The 19538-nt window shown below is 41.9% G+C and overlaps 1 protein-coding gene across 1 annotated transcript in view; it reads left to right on the top strand.

The window, feature by feature from the left end:
• Nucleotides 1-19538, top strand: part of LOC115135048 (muscarinic acetylcholine receptor M3-like) — a 115843-nt gene that overhangs the window by 48579 nt on the left and 47726 nt on the right. Inside the window, exon 2 of the mRNA XM_029669268.2 lies at nucleotides 4577-4705. The gene's annotated coding sequence lies outside the window, so the exon portion shown is untranslated. The remainder of the gene's footprint in view (nucleotides 1-4576; nucleotides 4706-19538) is intronic.

The raw sequence follows: 19538 nt of genomic DNA, 5'->3' as shown, positions 1-19538 counted from the left end.
ATTTCTCCGTTCCCTCCGGCCATTGCGTTCAGCAGTTCAATGACGAGACATGTCTCAGCCCCTGGAGCAAAAACTTTGTGCTATACAGGATCACAAGTACAGGACATCAATAAGCTGCTCCCAAACATTTTAAACCAGCATCAGGAAATTGAGTCTATCATAGTTCATGTGGGATTCAATTACATTATGAAGGGCAGCTCAGCACAGCTCAAGATGGATTTTAAAGAACTGATTGGGTCACTGCTTGACACCAACAAACACCCTATAATATCTGTCCCTCTACCCTCCCTAAATCGTGGCATTGAACGTTTCAGCAGACTTTTAGCCCTCCATAACTGGTTACGAGACTACTGCAGGTATAACATTTATTGACAATTTTGCTTCCTTCTGGAGACAAAGCTCGTTTTATAATTACGATGGTATCCACCCAAATCATTTGGGTTCCTGGATCCTTTCACAGCGACAATGATTTATATAATGGCCTTAAGCCCAGCTCAGTTAATCCCTTCCATTGTGTTGATCAGTTGTCATAATGTTTCAGCAAATGTACATTATCCCAGGGGTGTTGGAAGACACAATGTAAGTAACCTCATTTTTGTCCCTCTAAATGCCCTGAATGTCTCTGCTGACCCCACTGCTATTGTATACAGTAATCATGTGCCTATAAACAAGAGTTATACTGTTAGCACTCAGGTGGTGTGTCATAGTAGGAAGTCCACTGTGTGCAGCTCATCCTGCACTAACATAAATAACATCAGCATGTCTACTTCTGCTAAGCTTCCCAGTAAAGCAATGCCAACAATCAAGCATCCCAGAAAAGTGCTAAAAATAGCCCACATTGACATTTGTAGCCTAAGAAACAAGGTTCATGAGTCAATAACTTGCTAGTAACAGATGATATTCATATTCTGACTATCTCTGATACAGTGGTAGCAATACATGGTAATTGTCAGAGATATGTGTATAGGTGGCAGGGAAGTCAGGTGCAGGAGAGTCAAACGGAGTGTAAAATGGAGTCTTTTAATATATGTCCAAGTAACATGCTCCATAACACTAAATAGAAAAATTCATATAAACAAATATGGGTTCGAAGACCCGTCGCGCACCTATACAAACAACACTACACTGACAATAAACAATCTCTGACAAAGACATGAGGAAACAGAGGGTTAAATACACAACAGGTAATGAATGGGATTGAAAACAGGTGTGTGGGAAGACAAGACAAAACCAATGGAAAATGAAAAATGGATCAATGATGGCTAGAAGACCGGTGATGTCGAACGCCGAGCACCGCCCGAACAAGGAGAGGCAACGACTTCGGCAGAAGTCGTGACAGTAATAACATCTACAGAAAATACAGAAATGCCAATGAGGGCGGTGTTGCGGTCTATATTAAAAACCACATTTCTGCAAATGTTATAGAGAATCTCATGTTAAATACTGTTGAAGTAATATGGCTAGGTTCATCTGCCTCACCTAAATCCATTCTTGTGGGAAGCTGCTATAAACCACCAAGTGCTAACAGTCTGTATCTGGATAATATGTGTGAAATGCTTGATAATGTACAGTATGTGATATTAACAGAGAGGTATATTTTCTGTAACCAGTGCCTGCAACCTGGTTCAGGTTATCAGTCAACCTATCAGGGTAGTTACAAACAGCACAGGAATTAAATCATCAACATGTATTGATCACATCTTTCCTAATGTGGCAGAAATTTGCTTTAAAGCAGTATCCAACGCTGGACTTGACAAATTTATAAAATTGCTTATTCCAGTTACTAATAAGCATGCACCCATTAAGAAAATGACTGTAAAAACTGTTAAATTCCATTGGATTGATGAGGAATTGAAAAATTGTATGGTTGAGAGGTATGAGGAAAAAAGGTATAGCAATATGTCTGGCAGCACAATCGATTGGCAAACGTAGATTGAGAAATCATGTGACTAAATCTAATAACTATACTATATACTATACTATGAAACAAAGATAAATTATATATAGAATGATAGTTAAAGGCTTTGGAGCACCTTAAATGACATTTTGGGCACAAAGGCAAACTCAGCTCCATCATTCATTGAATCAGATTGCTCATTTATCACAAAACCCACTGATATTGCCAACTACTTTAATTACTTTTAATTGGCAAGATTTGGCAACAAACGCTGACATTACACATCGAAGTATAACTGACCAAATTATGAAAAACAATCATTGTAACGTAATGTGAGTGTGGAAGAGGTGAAAAAATTATTGTTGTCTGTCAACAATGACAAGCCAACTTGGATGAAAAATTATTGAGGATAGTAGCGTACGATATTGCCACTCCTATTTGCCATATCTTCAATTTAAGCCTACTAGAAAGTGTGTGCCCTCATGCCTTGAGCGAAGCAAAAGTCATTCCGCTACCGAAGAATAGTAAAGCCCCCTTTAGGGGCTCAAATAGCAGAGCCAACTTTTTGAAAAAAATTGTGTTTGACCAGATACAATTCTATTTTACAGTAAACAAATTGACAACAGACTTTCAACACGCTTATAGTGAAGTACATTCAACAAGCACTTACACAAATGACTGATTATTGGCAGAGAGAAATTGATGATAAAAAGATTTTGGGGGCTGTTTTGTTAGACTTCAGTGCGGCTTTTGACATTATCGATCATAGTCTGCTGCTGGAAAAACGTATATGTGTTATACACCCCCTGCTATATTGTGGATAAAGAGTGACCTGTATAACAGAACACAGAGGGTGTTCTTTAATGGAAGCCTCTCCAACATAATCCAGGTAGAATAAGGAATTCCCCAGGGCAGCTGTCTAGGCCCCGTACTTTTTTCAATCTTTACTAACGACATGCTTGAGTAAAGCCAGTGTGTCTATGTATGCAGATGACTCAACACTATACAAGTCAGCTACTACAGCGACTGAAATGACTGCAACACTCAACAAAGAGCTGTAGTTAGTTTCAGAATGGGTGGCAAGGAATAAGTTAGTCCGAAATATTAGTCCTATGCTAAAAGCAGTGTATTTGGGACAAATCATTCACTAAACCCTAAACTTCAACTAACTATTGTAATGAATCATGTGGAAATTATTGCTTGGAGTAACCCTGGATTGTAAACTGTCATGGTCAAAACATATTGATACAACAGTAGCTAAGATGGGGAGAATCCATAATCTATCCATAATATAGCGCTTCTCTGCCTTATCACCATTATCAACAAGGCAAGTCCTACAGGCCCTAGTTTTGTCGCGCCTGGACTACTGTTCAGTTGTGTGGTCAGATGCCACAAAGAGGGACTTAGGAAAATTGCAATTGGCTCAGAACAGGGCAGCACGGTTGGCCCTTGGATGTACTCAGAGAGCTAACATGATTATTTTGCATGTCAATCTCTGCTGTCTCAAAGTGGAGGAGAGATTGACTTCATCACTACAATGTATTTGTGAGAAGTGTTGACATATTGAATGTACCAAGCTGTCTTTTTGAACTACTAGCACACAGCTTGGACAGTCTCTTCACAGTCCCCAAGTCCAGAACAGACTACACATTACTACATAGAGCCATGACTACATGGAACTCTGTTCCACATCGAGTAACTCATGCAAGCAGTAATATTAGATTTAAAAAACGGATCAAAATATAACTTATGGAATAGAGACACAAACCCAGGCACAGACACACAATACATATACACACACGATAACATATGCACTATACACACATTTACACATGGATTTTGTGTTGTAGATATGTGGTAGTAGAGTTATGGCCTGAGGGCACACACTTAATGTGTTGGGAAATCTGTTGTGAATGTATTGTAATGTTTTTAAAATTGTATAACTATCTTAATTTTGCTTCCTTGGCAGCAGCTTATGGGGATCCATAACAAATACAAATACAGATAGGCGTGATGTAATCAGATGAATTGAGTCTTCTGAGAGCTGATTTACGTAGTGACCCAAAGAATGGTGTTAAGTCTACAGTCACTACTGAGCCTGTATCTAAGCTTTAACGGCAAATCAACTCCAGCACATATCTGAAAGGCATCAAAGATGAGTTTGAACTTTTTTGCCTTCTAAAGGTGACGGAGAAACATTTTTCTGTAGGTCCAGTCCTTTTTTAGGGACTTTTATTATTGTATTTCAACACAGTATTCCAAGGTTCTCTGTTCAGTTCATGAGGTGTATTGTTATTGGGTTATTTTTAGCTCAGTGTATCATGGTACCTATAATTTAGGCCGATGTTGAGAATGCAATATCAATACATTCTTAGAAAAAAGGGTTCCTAATGGGTTCTTCGGCTGTCACCATAGGAACCTAAATGGGTTCTACCTGGAACCAAAAAAGGTTATCCTATGGGGACAGCCAAATAACCCTTTTAGGTTCTATATAGCCTCTTTTTTCTATGAGTGTACAGTAGTTTCAACAAGGACTGATCCAAACTTCAATTTCGTCTCTCTCTCTTTCTCTCTCTCTCTCTCTCTCTCTCGCTCTCTCTCTTGCTATCTCTCTTGCTATCTTTCTCCTTTCCTCCCCCTCTCCCTCCCTCCTGTCCCCCCCCCCCTCCTCTCCTCCAGACACCATGACCCAGTCGGAGGATAAGCACTCACAAGTGGACGGCACAGATACTGAAATGGACGTCATAGACGCTGAAATGCACTCCACTGAAAGGTGACTTCCGGCCACTTCACCTTCCCAAACTTTTGGTAAGTAAACTGAATCCTTCACAGGTCTGTGGACGGATAAGAGACACATGCTCCTTCCCCCTGCCTGTCGCTGTCTACTTGCTTTCTCATAAAGACCTTACTGTATATAATGGTAATCGTAGAAAGACTTTATGCTCCAACTGAGGAGAGCTGTCTTCAGCTGAATCAATAATCTTTTTCATGTTTTTGTCGTTGTTTTCTGCCGGCCCACACTCTGAAATGGCAGTCAGCTGACTGGGCCTAAACTTCTCTTGCTTTAAACTTGCAGTATTGATTGGCTGGCCCCAGTAGAATTGTGTTTTCATATGGGTGAGAAACATGCCTGGGAAAAATCTTAATTTCTTAATTAAGAGGCAGTCTCATTGATGGGGCCACCGTTTCATTCCCTTTTTTAGAATGACTAAAAATATACATCATCATCAATTTGAGATTGCTCCATCTGGAGAATAGGCCTTTATGACCTGTTGTGTGTGAGTGTGTCAGACGAAGGGGATACACACCCCTACTGTGTGTCAGACAAGGGGCATGTGGTGCTGGATACTGATCGGTGATCAGATGCATTAATGTGGACTGTTTATTGTTTCTCACACTGGGTCGATGTGGGATTGTGCGTGAATGTGCATGTGTGTTCATGCTTGTGGGTGTGCGTGGGGGGGGGTCTGTAAGTGTGATTGTACTTTTCACTTGCTCCCCTCAAAAATCAATTCATGGAGAATGGAGAGATTCCAGACCATGTGTCAGTCAGATTTGTAATTTTTTAAAATTATTTGACCCCCTTTTTCGTGATATCCAATTGCTGGTAGTTACTGTCTTGTCTCATCGCTACAACTCCCGCATGGACTCGGGAGAGGCGAAGGTCGAGAGCCAAGCGTCCTCCGAAACACAACCCAACCAAGCCGCAATACTTCATAACACAGCACGCATCCAACCCGGAAACCAGCCGCACCAATGTGTCAGAGGACACACCGTACACCTAGCGACCTGGCCAGTGTGCCCGGCCCACCACAGGAGTAGCTAGTGCGCGATGAGACAAGGATATCCCTGCCGGCCAAACCCTCCCTAACCCGGACGATGCTAGGCCAATTGTGTGCCGCTCCATGGGCCTCTCAGTCGCGGCCGGCTGCAACAGAGCCTGGGCTTGAACCCAGAGTCTCTGGTGGCACAGCTGGCACTGCGATGCAGTGCCTTAGACCACTGCGCCACCCGGGAGGCTTAAAGTCAGATTTTTAAGGATTGCGACCTACGTAGAAAGGCTAGTTACGTGACTCATGTTCAACATTGTTCAATCAACTGGTGTCCTTCAAAATAGCCTCCGGATATAGTTTATTTATGATTATGCATAGGCTCAGATTTGTGTAGTTAATACACTGACCTATGGGTTGATATAAGTGCAACCCCCTACCACACAATATCATTCGGACTTGATTGACATTGGCAATATACTCCCAAATATTTTGTGCTTACCTAACCACTCAAATGGTGGCCTAAATTGATGATGGACGTCTGTCAGTTCAATGAAAACAAAAAGAGAAGGGCCATTCAGTTTTGTATGAACACTTTTCCATCCATACTGACAGAGATGAGTTTCAATTGTATTTCAACAGAGGCTTGCAGGGCCAGATTGACTATTTGAGGCAATGTTCTGTACGCTAAACAAGATTGACTTCATGATCGATAGAACAGGCCTTACGTCAGGCCAAAATAATTGTTTCAAGCTCTGCTGGGGTATACATGGGCTCTCCAATCTGCCTGGTTATAAATCCGATAGAACTGTGTCAACATCCGTTTGTGAAACTGAGGTAGCAATATTCACCAAGTGATGTAATTAAACAGTTTTTGTCATTTCATTTTTGTGAATATAATTACTTGTCCAGAATAATGCCTGGAGTCCACTCATTGTTTGGATCTCAGCGGTGACTCCTATTAAAGTAACTGTTTCCATATTTCTATGAAATATGACCTAAAATGAATTGCAATATGAGTGAAATAGTTTTCCTTCCAAAAATAGGTATTTCAAGTATTTTAAAAAGCAGCTTTCCTGTGTTAGAATGGTGTGGGCATTCCCCAACAACAGAATGGTGTGGACATATACTGGTCATTAAAAATATTCATGCATTTTGACCACTAATTGGCCAGCTCAGCCAATGAGCCAACATAACATCATGTTCTATGAGGAAATAGCAAGCATTTTTGAAACGGTCTGTTTGAGATACATGTTTTGGGTGGGGGTTTTGAAGTGTTTTTCTCCAATTTATGCTTTGGCCACAAATACGAGTATAGGACGAGTCAACAACATTATTTGGGTATGAGTTAACGGAATATTAACGTTTAACCGTTAGATTTTCACTGGACAGTTACTAACAGCTCTTGGGGAAAGTTACTTATACAGTAACTCAGCGGCGTTGTATACTGTATGGATATAGTATCTCATGTCAACCCATGTTATATTCTTCATTTTAGTCTGTAGTAACCAGTAGAAACCGGGTCTCATTCCCGATAATAAGGTTGGGGACAAACAGGGGCTGTATGAAAGGTTAATATGAGGACTCAGTGTTGAGATAATTGGAACCGCTGAGACATCATTAAAATGGATCTTGCATATTAGAAATGATGAAGGTTAGGTTAGGTGACTTTGTTTTGATCTGGTTCTGGAAACTGATAAAGCTGTTTTATACCGTCGTTTTTCATACAAACAGAATAAACGAGTCATGATTATTTTATAAATGTTGTGTTCTTTGCTGGGTTGTTGGTCATGGGTCTGTACGTGTGTGCTTTTGGTATTCAGATGCAGTCTTGAACCGCATTCATTTGCAACTCTTAAATATTCACTATGCTGCCTACAGTAGATTTTGGTTCAATGATGTTTTCCAATGTGATTCTTTTTTATACACCAATTAAGTATGCAATGATGAGTGACAGGGCAGATTATTGGGGAACAACAAAGCCACAAGGCTGTAGACATGTCTGTCGATCAGAACACAGATTTTTCTAAACCTATTTTTTAATTATTGTAATGGACTCAGTGTTTTGCTGTGTACTGCATTATGAGTTACTGTTAAAATTGCAGGCATTGATTGTCTGTTTATATCCTAAAAAACATCCCCTCCTCCTCCTCGAAGGAACACTTATTACGATCCTTCCTCGCAGCCCAGGAGGGGTATTTTTTCATGCATGACAAGACTGCAAAAGTACTCACCTCAAGGAATGTTGCCATCCTCTTGGTAAAATCTTAAGGTGGCATTAGTTCTTATGGAGGCACAAATTAAAACTTAGCCATACTGTTGTATTCCAAGCGTTCCTGTCTCTCTTCCCTTCAGGGCATCTATGAACTCTGTCATGATCTATAGATGTATAATTTGAGCCAGTTTGCTATATCAGGAAACATTTTCCTGCAGCAACTAGACATGTGAATTATTATGTGGCCTATAATTAATGGACATTTTTGTAAGGGTTGATACATTTTTCATATGGGAAAATCAAGTCTGAAATTTTAATGTGGAAATGACAAACTTCAGAAAACTTTTTTAACCTCAAATACACTATAATGTTCTAAATGTCCCGCATTGCATGAAAGTTCTCCTGCAACAGGGTGATCAAATGAAGATCCTACATCTGTATATCATGACTGCCATTAATTAAGACCAATGGGTAGAGGATGGCAGAACATGACAATGAGAGATGAAGGGTATAGAGGAGTAAGGGAGCCAGAAGCCCACGGTGTGACTCTACCCTTGATTACTTTTTAATTGGCTACTTGTAAAGGCCCCAGGGCTGTTGTCACCAGACAAAGTAGCTGGCAAGGCAAAGTGATCTGAATTCCATGTCAGTCTTGAGGAGTGGATAAGGGAACTGTCAGGTATACAGAAGTGGGTGAAGACACATTCTGTCAATCCCCTAGTCAGCGGAGCTGCTATGTTCTGAATAACTCAATCTGGGACCTTTTAAAAAGACAGATAGTGGCGCTATCATTTCCCTTCAGTTATTCAGTTCATCTGCCCAATCAAATAGGGATTTCAAAAATACTATTAGCCCTACAGCCATGATTTATTATGTTCCTCACAAATGAAAACTTATCGTCGTACTACAGAGCATTCGGAAAGTACTTAGACCCCTTGACTGTTCCACATTTTGTTAATTAAGTTACAGCCTTATTCTAAAATAAATTAAATTGTTTTTTTTTCTCCCTCATCAATCTACACAAAACACCCTATAATGGCGAAACAAAAACCTTTAAAAAATGTTTTTAGCAAATGTATAAAAAAACGGAAATATCACATTTAAGGATTCTGTTACAGTTTTCTTCCTGGGAAGGAGAGGAGGACCAAAATGCAGCGTGGTTATGGTTGAACATCTTTAATAAAGATGATAACGTGAACAATATACATATACAAAACAAGAAAACATGGACAAACCAAAACAGTCCTAACTGGTACAAAACACAGAGACAGGAAACAATCACCCACGAAATACCCAAAGAATATGGCTGCCTAAATATGGTTCCCAATCAGAGACAACAATAAACACCTGCCTCTGATTGAGAACCACTCTAAGCAACCATAGACTTACCTAGAATACTACACTGAACACAACCCCATCAATCTACAAAACCCCTAGACAAGACAAACACATAATCACCCATGTCACACCCTGGCCTAACCAAAATAATAAAGAAAACACAGAATACTAAGGCCAGGGCGTGACAGATTCAGACCCTTTGCTCTGTATTTTATTGAAAAACCGTTGGCAGCATTTACAGTCTTGAGTCTTCTTGGGTATGACGCTACAAGCTTGGCACACATGTATTTGGAGAGTTTCGCCAATTCCAATTCTTCTCTGCAGATTCTGTCAAGCTCTCTCAGGTTGCATGGGGAGACTAGGCTATTTTCAGGTCTCTCCAGCGATGTTTGATAGGGTTCAAGTCCGTTATTTGGCTGGGCCACTCAAGGACATTCAGAGACTTGTCCCGAAGCCACTCCTGCCTTGTCTTGGCTGTGTGCTTAGGGTAGTTGTCTTGGCTGTGTGCTTAGGGTAGAGGTCCTGAGCGCTCTGGAGCAGGTTTTCATCAAGGATCTCTCTGTACTTAGCTCCGTTCATCTGTCCTTTGATCCTGACTAGTGTCCCAGTCCCTGCTGCTGAAAAACATCCCCACAGCATGATGCTGCCACCACCATGCTTCACTGTAGGGATGATGCCAGGTTTCCTCCAGACGTGACGCTTGGCATTCAGGCTGAAGAGTTCAATCTTGGTTTTATCAGACCAGAGGATCTTGTTTCTCATGGTCTGAGAGTCCTTTAGGTGCCTTTTGGCAAACTCCAAGAGGAGTTGCTTCCGACTAGCCACTCAAATCAAATCAAATTGTATTTGTCACATACACATGGTTAGCAGATGTTAATGCGAGTGTAGCGAAATGCTTGTGCTTCTAGTTCCGACAATGCAGTAATAACCAACAAGTAATCTAACTAACAATTCCAAAACTACTGTCTTATACACAGTGTAAGGGGATAAAGAATATGTACATAAGGATATATGAATGAGTGATGGTACAGGGCAGCATACAGTAGATGGTATCGAGTACAGTATATACATATGAGATGAGTATGTAAACAAAGTAAACAAAGTGGCATAGTTAAAGTGGCTAGTGATACATGTATTACATAAGGATGCAGTCGATGATATAGAGTACAGTATATACGTATGCATATGAGATGAATAATGTAGGGTAAGTAACATTATATAAGGTAGCATTGTTTAAAGTGGCTAGTGATATATTTACATAATTTCCCATCAATTCCCATTATTAAAGTGGCTGGAGTTGAGTCAGTGTCAATGTCAGTGTGTTGGCAGCAGCCACTCAATGTTAGGGATGGCTGTTTAACAGTCTGATGGCCTTGAGATAGAAGCTGTTTTTCAGTCTCTCGGTCCCAGCTTTGATGCACCTGTACTGACCTCACCTTCTGGATGATAGCGGGGTGAACAGGCAGTGGCTCGGGTGGTTGATGTCCTTGATGATCTTTATGGCCTTCCTGTAACATCGGGTGGTGTAGGTGTCCTGGAGGGCAGGTAGTTTGCCCCCGGTGATGCGTTGTGCAGACCTCACTACCCTCTGGAGAGCCTTACGGTTGAGGGCGGAGCAGTTGCCGTACCAGGCGGTGATACAGCCCGCCAGGATGCTCTCGATTGTGCATCTGTAGAAGTTTGTGAGTGCTTTTGGTGACAAGCCGAATTTCTTCAGCCTCCTGAGGTTGAAGAGGCGCTGCTGCGCCTTCTTCACGATGCTGTCTGTGTGAGTGGACCAATTCAGTTTGTCTGTGATGTGTATGCCATGAAGGCCTGATTGGTGGAGGGTTGCAGAGATGGTTGTCCTTCTGGAAGGTTCTCCCACCTCCACAGAGGAACTCTGGAGCTATGTCAGAGTGACCGTCAGGTTCTTGGTCACCTTCTTGACCAAGGCCCTTCTTCCCCTATTGCTCAGTTTGGATGGGCGGCCAGCTGTAGGAAGAGTTTTGGTGGTTCCAAACTTCTTCCATTTAAGAATGAAGGACGTCACTGTGTTCTTGGGGACCTTCAATGCTGCAGGCATTTTTTGGTATCCTTCCCCTGATCTGTTCCTCGACACTATCCTGTCTCAGACCTCTACGGACAATTCCTTAGACCTCATGGCTTGGTTTTTGCTCTGACATGCACTGTCAACTGTGGGACCTTGTATAGACAGGTGTGTGCCTTTCCAATTAATTTCCAATTAATATAATATACCACAGGTGTACTCCAATCAAGTTCTAGAAACATCTTAACGGTTCTCGCCTCGTCTTGTCGTGTCCTGTATATATATATATTTACAACTTTTTTCACATACATTTTATTTTTATTTTCCATCAACTCATCTTCAAAACCCTCTCCTGCAACCCGCCTCACCAATTTATATTTATAAATAAGTATTATTTACCTCAAATCTGCAATCCTCCAAGAAGCTAGCCAGAAGCTAGCCAGAAACTCCAAGAAGCTAGCCAGAAACTAGCCAGAAGCTAGCCAGGAGCTAGCCAGGAGCTAGCCCAGAAGCTAATCAGAAGCTAGTTCAGAAGCTAGTTAGCTTCTTTACTGGCAAATCGTTAGTATTCAGCTAACCACGGTTTGTGGTCATCAGCTATCCTTTAGCTCGAAAATCTATCGCCAGTTTTGTACGGCGCAGCGCGGCTCGGAACGGAACATACCGGACCAATTTTTCACTCCATGTCCCTGGATTTCGACTGCTTTCTGGACATTCATACCCGGATCTCACAGCTAGCTAGCTGCAATCTTTGTGACTATCTGCTTTCGTCGATTCCGGAGCAAACATCAATTACTCCGGAGCTAGCCAGCTCCGTCAATCACTCCTAAGTTCCATCAATCACTCCTGGGCTGCAGTCACCTATCCGGACCCGTTTTACTGCCTACGCGGAGCCCCACCGGGCCTTCACAACTGGACTGCCGACGTTATCTACCCGAAGGAGATCCGGCTGGCTCCTCCGTCGCGACGTTACCTGAACGCCCATCTGCGGCCTGCTAACCGTTAGCTGTCTTACCGGCTGCTCTCAGAATAGACAATCGGACAATTTATTTATTTTTTATTATTATTATTACATTTACATTTAACATTTATGTTTCTTCTTGGGCCTCTATAACTATATCTATTGTTTTTATTTTTTGTTGTTGTGTGATTTGGATTAATCCCCTCTACCACACGGAACCCCACTACTCTACTGACGGAACGCAAGAACAACAGACCTCCATCCTATGCTAGCTTGCTACCGATGGCCTGGCTAGCTGTCTAAATCGCCGTGACCCCCAACCAACCTCTCCACTCACTGGACCCTTTTGATCACTCGACTAAGGATGCCTCTCCTTAATGTCAATATGTCTTGTCCATTGCTGTTCTGGTTAGTGTTTATTGGCTTATTTCACTGTAGAGCCTCTAGTCCTGCTCACTATACCTTATCCAACTTATTAGTTCCACCACCCACACATGCAATGACATCTCCAGGTTTCAATGATGTTTCTAGAGACAATATCTCTCTCTTCATCACTCAATACCTAGGTTTACCTCCACTGTATTCACATCCTACCATACCTTTGTCTGTACATTATACCTTGATGCTATTTTATCGCCCCCAGAAACCTCCTTTTACTCTCTGTTCCAGACGTTCTAGACGACCAATTCTTATTGCTTTTAGCCGCACCCTTATTCTTCTCCTCCTATGTTCCTCTGGCGATGTAGAGGTGAATCCAGGCCCTGCAGTGCCTAGCTCCACTCCTATTCCCCAGGCGCTCTCTTTTGATGACTTCTGTAACCGTAATAGCCTTGGTTTCATGCATGTTAACATTAGAAGCCTCCTCCCTAAGTTTGTTCTATTCACTGCTTTAGCACACTCTGCCAACCCAGATGTTCTAGCTGTGTCTGAATCCTGGCTTAGGAAGACCACCACAAATTCAGAAATGTTAATTCCAAACTACAACATTTTCAGACAAGATAGAACTGCCAAAGGGGGCGGTGTTGCAATCTACTGCAAAGATAGCCTGCAGAGTTCTGTCCTACTATCCAGGTCTGTACCCAAACAATTTGAACTTCTACTTTAAAAAATCCACCTCTCTAAAAACAAGTCTCTCACCGTTGCCGCCTGCTATAGACCACCCTCTGCCCCCAGCTGTGCTCTGGACACCATATGTGAACTGATTGCCCCCCATCTATCTTCAGAGCTCATGCTGCTAGGCGACCTAAACTGGAACATGCTTAACACCCCAGCCATCCTACAATCTAAACTTGATGCCCTCAATCTCACACAAATTATCAATGAACCTACCAGGTACCCCCCCAAAGCCTTAAACATGGGCACCCTCATAGATATCATCCTAACCAACTTCCCCTCTAAATACACCTCTGCTGTCTTCAACCAAGATCTCAGCGATCACTGCCTCATTGCCTGCATCCGTAATGGGTCAGCGGTCAAACGACCTCCACTCATCACTGTAAAACGCTCCCTGAAACACTTCAGCGAGCAGGCCTTTCTAATCGACCTGGCCGGGGTATCCTGGAAGGATATTGATCTCATCCCGTCAGTAGAGGATGCCTGGATATTTTTTTTAAATGCCTTCCTAACCATCTTAAATAAACATGCCCCATTCAAGAAATTTTGAACCAGGAACAGATATAGCCCATGGTTCTCCCCAGACCTGACTGCCCTTAAACAACACAAAAACATCCTATGGCGTTCTGCATTAGCATCGAACAGCCCCCGTGATATGCAGCTGTTCAGGGAAGCTAGAAACCGTTATACACAGGCAGTTAGAAAAGCCAAGGCTAGCTTTTTCAAGCAGAAATTTGCTTCCTGCAACACTAACTCAAAAAAGTTCTGGGACACTGTAAAGTCCATGGAGAATAAGAACACCTCCTCCCAGCTGCCCACTGCACTGAAGATAGGAAACACTGTCACCACTGATAAATCCACCATAATTGAGAATTTCAATAAGCATTTTTCTACGGCTGGCCATGCTTTCCACCTGGCTACTCCTACCCCGGTCAACAGCACTGCACCCCCAACAGCAACTCGCCCAAGCCTTCCCCATTTCTCCTTCTCCCAAATCCATTCAGCTGATGTTCTGAAAGAGCTGAAAAATCTGGACCCCTACAAATCAGCCGGCCTAGACAATCTGGACCCTTTCTTTCTAAAATTATCTGCCGAAATTGTTGCCACCCCTATTACTAGCCTGTTCAACCTCTCTTCCGTGTCGTCTGAGATTCCCAAAGATTGAAAGCAGCTGCGGTCATCCCCCCTCTTCAAAGGGGGGACACTCTTGACCCAAACTGCTACAGACCTATATCTATCCTACCATGCCTTTCTAAGGTCTTCGAAAGCCAAGTCAACAAACAGATTACCGACCATTTCGAATCTCACCATACCTTCTCTGCTATGCAATCTGGTTTCAGAGCTGGTCATGGGTGCACCTCAGCCACGCTCAAGGTCCTACACGATATCTTAACCGCCATCGATAAGAAACATTACTGTGCAGCCGTATTCATTGATCTGGCCAAGGCTTTCGACTCTGTCAATCACCACATCCTCATCGGCAGACTCGACCGCCTTGGTTTCTCAAATGATTGCCTCGCCTGGTTCACCAACTACTTCTCTGATAGAGTTCAGCGTGTCAAATCGGAGGGTCTGCTGTCCGGACCTCTGGCAGTCTCTATGGGGGTGCCACAGGATTCAATTCTTGGACCGACTCTCTTCTCTGTATACATCAATGAGGTCGCTCTTGCTGCTGGTGAGTCTCTGATCTACCTCTACGCAGACGACACCATTCTGTATACTTCCGGCCCTTCTTTGGACACTGTGTTAACAACCCTCCAGGCAAGCTTCAATGCCATACAACTCTCCTTCCGTGGCCTCCAATTGCTCTTAAATACAAGTAAAACTAAATGCATGCTCTTCAACCGATCGCTACCTGCACCTACCCGCCTGTCCAACATCACTACTCTGGACGGCTCTGACTTAGAATACGTGGACAACTACAAATACTTAGGTGTCTGGTTAGACTGTAAACTCTCCTTCCAGACCCATATCAAACATCTCCAATCCAAAGTTAAATCTAGAATTGGCTTCCTATTTCGCAACAAAGCATCCTTCACTCATGCTGCCAAACATACCCTTATAAAACTGACCATCCTACCAATCCTCGACTTTGGCGATGTCATTTACAAAATAGCCTCCAATACCGTACTCAACAAATTGGATGCAGTCTATCACAGTGCAATCCGTTTTGTCACCAAAGCCCCATATACTACCCACCATTGCGACCTGTACGCTCTCGTTGGCTGGCCCTCGCTTCATACTCGTCGCCAAACCCACTGGCTCCATGTCATCTACAAGACCCTGCTAGGTAAAGTCCCCCCTTATCTCAGCTCGCTGGTCACCATAGCATCTCCCACCTGTAGCACACGTTCCAGCAGGTATATCTCTCTAGTCACCCCCAAAACCAATTCTTTCTTTGGCCGCCTCTCCTTCCAGTTCTCTGCTGCCAATGACTGGAACGAATTACAAAAATCTCTGAAACTGGAAACACTTATCTCCCTCACTAGCTTTAAGCACCAACTGTCAGAGCATCTTACAGATTACTGCACCTGTACATAGCCCACCTATAATTTAACCCAAACAACTACCTCTTTCCCAACTGTATTTAATTAATTAATTTATTTTGCTCCTTTGCACCCCATTATTTTTATTTCTACTTTGCACATTCTTCCATTGCAAAACTACAATTCCAGTGTTTTACTTGCTATATTGTATTTACTTTGCCACCATGGCCTTTTTTGCCTTTACCTCCCTTCTCACCTCATTTGCTCACATTGTATATAGACTTGTTTATACTGTATTATTGACTGTATGTTTGTTTTACTCTGTGTCGTTGTATCTGTCGAACTGCTTTGCTTTATCTTGGCCAGGTCGCAATTGTAAATGAGAACTTGTTCTCAACTTGCCTACCTGGTTAAATAAAGGTGAAATTAAAAAAATTAAAAAACGGTGGTCATTGGAAACAGTGTGCACCTGAGCTCAATTTCGAGTCTCGTAGCAAAGGGTCTGAATACTCATCTACACTACCGTTGAAAAGTTTGGGGTCACTTAGAAATGTCCTTGTTTTTGAATGAAAAAAAATCACATTTTTTTGTCCATTAAAATAACATCAAATTGATCAGAAATACATTGTAGACATTGTTAATGTTGTAATTGACTGTTGTAGCTGGAAACAGCTGATTTTTATTGAAATATCTACATAGGCGTACAGAGGCCCATTATCAGCAACCATCACTCACTGTGTTCCAATGGCACGTTGTGTTAGCTAATCGAAGTTTATCATTTTAAAGGCTAATTGATCATTAGAAAACCCTTTTGCAATTATGTTAGCAGAGCTGAAAACGGTTGTGCTGATTAAATGAGCAATTAAACTGGCCTTCTTTAGACTAGTTGAGTATCTAGACACTAATGTACTTGTCGTCTTCCTCAGTTGCGCAGCGGGGCCTCCCACTCCTCTTTCTATTCTGATTAGAGCCAGTTTGCGCTGTTCTGTGAAGGGAGTAGTACTCAGTGTTGAACGAGATCTTCTGTTTCTTGGCAATTTCTCGCATGGAATAGCCTTCATTTCTCAGAACAAGAATAGACTGAAGAGTTACAAGCATCATGAAACCACTGGTGAAAATCAGTTTTTTGGACCTAACTTGTTTAACACTTTTTTCATGTGGTTTCATCTTTCACAGACTCCATGAAATGATGATCTCGTCCTAAATATTTGGTCGAATTATTTGTTTTGTGTGTAGTTATCTAGAAACAAGGGTAGCTCAACTTACCCCTTTGGCTCAACTTACCCCTCTCTCCACCTATTTGTTCTACCCAGTCTTCAGTACAAGATTGAATTTGAACTTTTTTATTTCAGGGCAACTAGGTTTTGTTTCATGTGCTCTATTTCAAGAACGCACAGTTCCCTTCGTGCTTGCGACCGTGTCCAAGTGATCTGTGTCTCTAGAAGTGGATTTTTTGGTGGGTTTCTTTAAATTCATAAATCCCTTTCACCTTCCAGCAAAAGTAGCACCAAGAAATTCCTCATTGTGAAACCACTTCATTACTGTAACGGCTTTCCTCTTCTGAGGAGGAGTAGCAAGGATCGGACCAATACGCAGCGTGGTAAGTGTTCATCCTGGTTTTTAATAAGAATAATGAACACTGAACAAAACAATAAATGACAACTTGAAAAACCGAAACAGTTCCGTGTGGAACAAAACACTGACACGGAAAATAAGCACCCACAACTCAAAAGTGAAACCAGGCTACCTAAGTATGGTTCTCACTCAGGGACAACGATTGACAGCTGCCTCTGATTGAGAACCATACCAGGCCAAACACAGAAATCCCAAATCATAGAAAAAAGAACATAGACAACCCACCCAACTCACACCCTGACTATACTTAAAACAAAGACATAACAAAAGAACTAAGGTCAGAACGTGACAAATACTGAAATATGAAAGCTTTTCTATGATCTCTTTCAGGACTACTCTTCTTAGAATGTTAATATGTAGCCTACATTAACCTTTTCTGACATCACTCTTTTATTGACCAGAACGTTAAAATATGTAATCTTATATTTTCCCAATTTACATGTACGTATGCGTACATTCATGAGGATTATCGTAAAGTCTCCTGTGATCTACTATTCATATTACATGCATTATGCAACTTCAAGGTGACTGATCTGAGACAATACCATGAATGACATGGCAAGGTCATTACCAGAGGATTAACAGACATTACTTTGACGAAAACCCAACCACTGTGGTAGCTTACTAAAAATAGGGTGTATCTATTATCGCGTGTCACAAATGTAGGCCTACTTGCTCGTTGTCTTTTACTTTGAAGAAAATTACAATTGGAACATTGAGAGAAGGCTTCAGTGTCTGTGGCAGGCCATCAATTTACTGTCTCAAAGGAAAACAAAAGAGCTGTCATAGTTCACACACACAATGGAAATCTTGTTTGGCCCTCAACATAAATAACCCCCAGTGTTCTTTAAAGAGTTGTTTGAAAGGGTTGAATCTATTTCAGAAGATTGGCTTCCGATACCATCTTCTCTGTGTCATCTCTTGACTGAGTCATTTTAGGGCGGTCATTTTCTTCATCCCAATAGAGTATCCATGGGAAAACCTGCCAATAAATGCTGGATCTTAAAGTGATGAATGATGATACATTACATGTACAAGCCCATTGACTGTAAAGGGATTTTTATCAAATCAAAAGGGTTTTCTTGAGTGCTATAAACTTTGCAGCGCTTGATTCCGTTAAAGCATGTTTTATTCCAAAAGCCACCCAGACAGACATGCCCAAATACTTTGAAGCACTATGCAAATGTTGAGTCCTAACTCTTTGGTAATTAATACTGTCTGGTTCTGTTGAGTGTTTGGCAGTGTGATTAATACAGGGAACTTCATGTTTCTACTCTTGGCTTCAGATGGACAGCATTCTGGTAAATTGTACATCTCCGCTCCTGACACCGTTCATCTCTTTTGTCATCTCTCTCTCTGTCTGTCTGTCTCTCTCTCTCTCTCTCTCTCTCTCTCTCTCTGTCTCTCTCACTCGCTCTCTCTTTCTCATTCCCTCTCCCTCTCTCTCATTAATTTTGTGTGGTATGTCATTTAGAAGACATAGGTTGCAGCTGGTATGTGTGTGGTATAATTCACTGATATGACGCCTGGCGGTGAGATAAAGATTGTTTGAGGAGAGGACAGAAACAGAACAGGACATTTCTCATCCTGACTACTGAGTCTGTACTGTTCTGTACTCAGCTGAACGGTATGTCTCAGTAATTGCTACAGAGAAAATAATGATAAAGATACTAAAGCAAGACACAGGAAGTTGCACGTTCCGTGGTGAATATGAATGTTATTTTATCCAACTATATCATACTGTAGATACATTTGTAGACTTACTAGACTATCACCAGATAAACTACAAGATTAGAGGAGAGGTTAACATCTGTCATCTATTGCCATCCAACCATCCTATGATGCTAACTGACACAACATTTCTCATTTTGCAGTGTCTCTGTCCAAGTGAATGTTTTTCCATTTGGGGGCTGAAATCTGAAGATCTTGAATTGATGATTCTGGCTTTAATTAGTATAGCCTGTTTTAGTGATCTCAATAATTCTTTACATGTTATGCTAATCTGGGCCAGAACCAGCAATGCTTTGGGATGGACAAATTCACCAGACTCTTTACGATGTGCCTGCAATGTTTTCATTTTGTAAATTCAGTTTT

Source organism: Oncorhynchus nerka, linkage group LG10, assembly GCF_034236695.1.
Source record: "Oncorhynchus nerka isolate Pitt River linkage group LG10, Oner_Uvic_2.0, whole genome shotgun sequence".
NCBI classification, from domain to species: Eukaryota; Metazoa; Chordata; class Actinopteri; order Salmoniformes; family Salmonidae; genus Oncorhynchus; species Oncorhynchus nerka.
This window is presented reverse-complemented; position numbering and strand designations above follow the sequence as displayed.